We start from the raw sequence: 2,500 nt of genomic DNA, 5'->3' as shown, positions 1-2,500 counted from the left end.
ATTCTAAGGAACATGAACACTTTTTCTCCTTAACTATGTTGCTGTGCTAGAGCGATATATATCTATATGTATATATATATATAAAAAGGAACAACGAAAATGCTAATGCATCGATTCTGCAGAGATGTCACATATTTCCAAACGCAATGAGAACGACCTCTCTTTTCCCAAGCCTCTCTCAGGGGAACGGACAGTGGCACCGCATGTCCGACCTTCCGGGAGCGAGCGGCCAGGTTCCCACAGAGCAGCACATGACACGACCTCCCCCTCCGGCAGTCCGTTGGTCACTGACTGGGGCGAAGCGGCAGCGCCAGGAGAGCTCCTCGCAACTCGACACCGAACGAGCGAGTGCGCAGGCGCCGCCCCCCTCTCGCCTGATTGCCCCGAATATGAGTCCGAGCACAGATCACTTCCAGAACGAGAAACGGTCCGGCGGATGACAACATGAGGAGAAACGGAGGCTAATATTAAAAGGGAGACGAGGCTCCTGGCCGTCATTAACTGCAGGATGCTCCATCAATAATTCTTGGCTGGGACCAGGTGCTGCTCTCTCTCTCTCTCTCGCTCGCGCCTTTTGCTCTCTCCCTTTCTCTCTCTCTCTCTCTCTCTCTCTCTCTCTCTCTCTCTCTCTCTCTCTCTCTCTCTCTCTCTCTCTCTCTCTCTCTCTCTCTCTCTCTCTCTCTCTCTCTTTTCTCTCGCTCTCTCTCTCTCTCTCTCTCTCTCTCTCTCTCTCTCTATCAATCTATCTATCTATCTATCTATCTATCTATCTATCTATCCATCTATCTATCTATCTCTCTTATCTATCTATCTATCCGTTCCCTTCCTTTCCCTCCCATTTATTCCTCTACCTCTTCTCCTTCCCCTTTTCTTCCTTATCCTTCTTCCTCTCCCCTTCGCTCCCCTTCCTCTCCATATCCTTCTCTCTATCCCTCCCATTTATCCTCCTACCTTTCACTCCTTCTCTCCTCCTTATCACTCTCGTTCTCTCGTGCTCTTCCCTTCCCCTTTTTATCCCTTTCTCTCCCTCTCCCTCTCTTTTTTATGCTCCTCTTTCCTCCCTCTTCCTCCTTATTACCCCTTCCTCCTTTCTCCCCTTTTCCTTTTTTATTCATCACTCTCTCCTCCTCACGCCTTATCTTTATCCTCCTTTCCTTTTTCCTCCCCTATCCCCCTTCCTTTCCATCCTCTCCTTCTCCTTCCCTCTCCCATTTCGTCTCTTATTCCCTTTCTCTCCTCTTTCCTTTCCCTCTTTCTCTGCTTCTCATTCTCCTTTTCCTTCTCCTTCTCCCTCTCCTCCTCCTCCTCCTTCTTCTCCTGCTTTTTCTTCTTCTTCTTCTCCTTCTCCTTCTCCTTCTCCTCTTCCTCCTCTATCTCCTCCTTCTTCTTCTTCTTCTTTTCCTTCTCCTCTTCCTCCTCCCCCCTCCTCCTTCTCCTCTTCCTCCTCCTCCTCCTCCTCTCCCCCTCCTCCTCCTCTTTCTCTTCCTGTTCCTTCTCCTTCTTCTTCTTCTTCGTCTCCTCCTCCTCCTTCTTCCTCTTCTTCTTCTTCTTCTCCTCCTCCTCCTTATTCTATTCTCTTCCTCCTCTATCTCCTCCTCCTTCTCCTTCTCCTTCTCCTTCTTCTTCTTCTCTTCCTCCTCCTCCTTCTCTTCCTCCTCCTCCTCCTTCTTCTTCTCCTCCCCCCTCTCCCTCTCCTTCCACCCAACCTCCTCCTCCTCCTTTTTTTCCTCCTCCTTCTTCTCCTCCCCCCCTCTCCCTCTCCTTCCACCCAACCTCCACGGGTTCTAGCACACTTTGTCTGCACTCTCGCTGTGTATTTCCAAAGTGCAAAAAGCGAGAGCCGGAACCCGAAGAGGAGCCAGGGGGACCATAAACAAAATCATAAGGCTGTTGTAGTGTGACGTATGCTATGCTTGAGGTTTCTTCTTTAAGTCATTTAAGGGTCAGGGACGTGTCTGCCGATTTCTTAGGGAGGGGGGGAAGGGGAGAGGGAGGAGAGGAGGAGGGAGGGAGGAGGAAGGAAGGAGGGAGGAGGGAAAGGAGGAGGAGGGGAGTGGGAGAAGGAATGAGGGAGGGGGAGTGGGAGAAGGGAGGGAGATGGAGGGAGGGAGATGGGAGGAATGAGGAGGGAGGAAGGAGGGAGGGAGGGAGGGGATGAAAGAGAAAGAGATAGAGAGAGACCGAAAGAGAGAGAGAGAACGAGAACGAGAGAGCAAAAGAGAGAGAGAGAGAACGAGAATGAGAGAGCGAGAGAGAGAGAGAGAAAGAGAGGTATATGATTGGCGAAATAACATGTATAGTGAACGGTTATGACCCACAAGATAATGGTTGGTTTATTTACACCGGAATTATGCCAAAAAAACAACACATGTATATAGGCCTAAACATTTATCTACATACAACAGCAGCAAGGTAATAGTTCAGTCCATTGACCCTATGCTGGACATTCCCATTCTTCATCTTCACTTGCTTCTCCTGCTTCATCTTCTTCTATTTCTTT

General features: G+C 49.5%; 1 protein-coding gene across 1 annotated transcript in view; it reads right to left on the bottom strand.

Annotated features, from left to right (window-relative positions):
* Positions 1 to 276, bottom strand: part of LOC113811792 (uncharacterized) — a 213,045-nt gene extending 212,769 nt beyond the window's left edge. The window contains exon 1 of the mRNA XM_070119102.1: positions 1 to 276. This exon is cut by the window's left edge and continues 212 nt beyond it. The gene's annotated coding sequence lies outside the window, so the exon portion shown is untranslated.
* Positions 277 to 2,500: the final 2,224 nt, after the last annotated feature.

This window comes from Penaeus vannamei, chromosome 4 (assembly GCF_042767895.1).
Source record: "Penaeus vannamei isolate JL-2024 chromosome 4, ASM4276789v1, whole genome shotgun sequence".
Taxonomy (NCBI): domain Eukaryota; kingdom Metazoa; phylum Arthropoda; class Malacostraca; order Decapoda; family Penaeidae; genus Penaeus; species Penaeus vannamei.
Note: the sequence above shows the minus strand (reverse complement) of the source record. Positions and strands in the feature narration are given on the sequence as shown.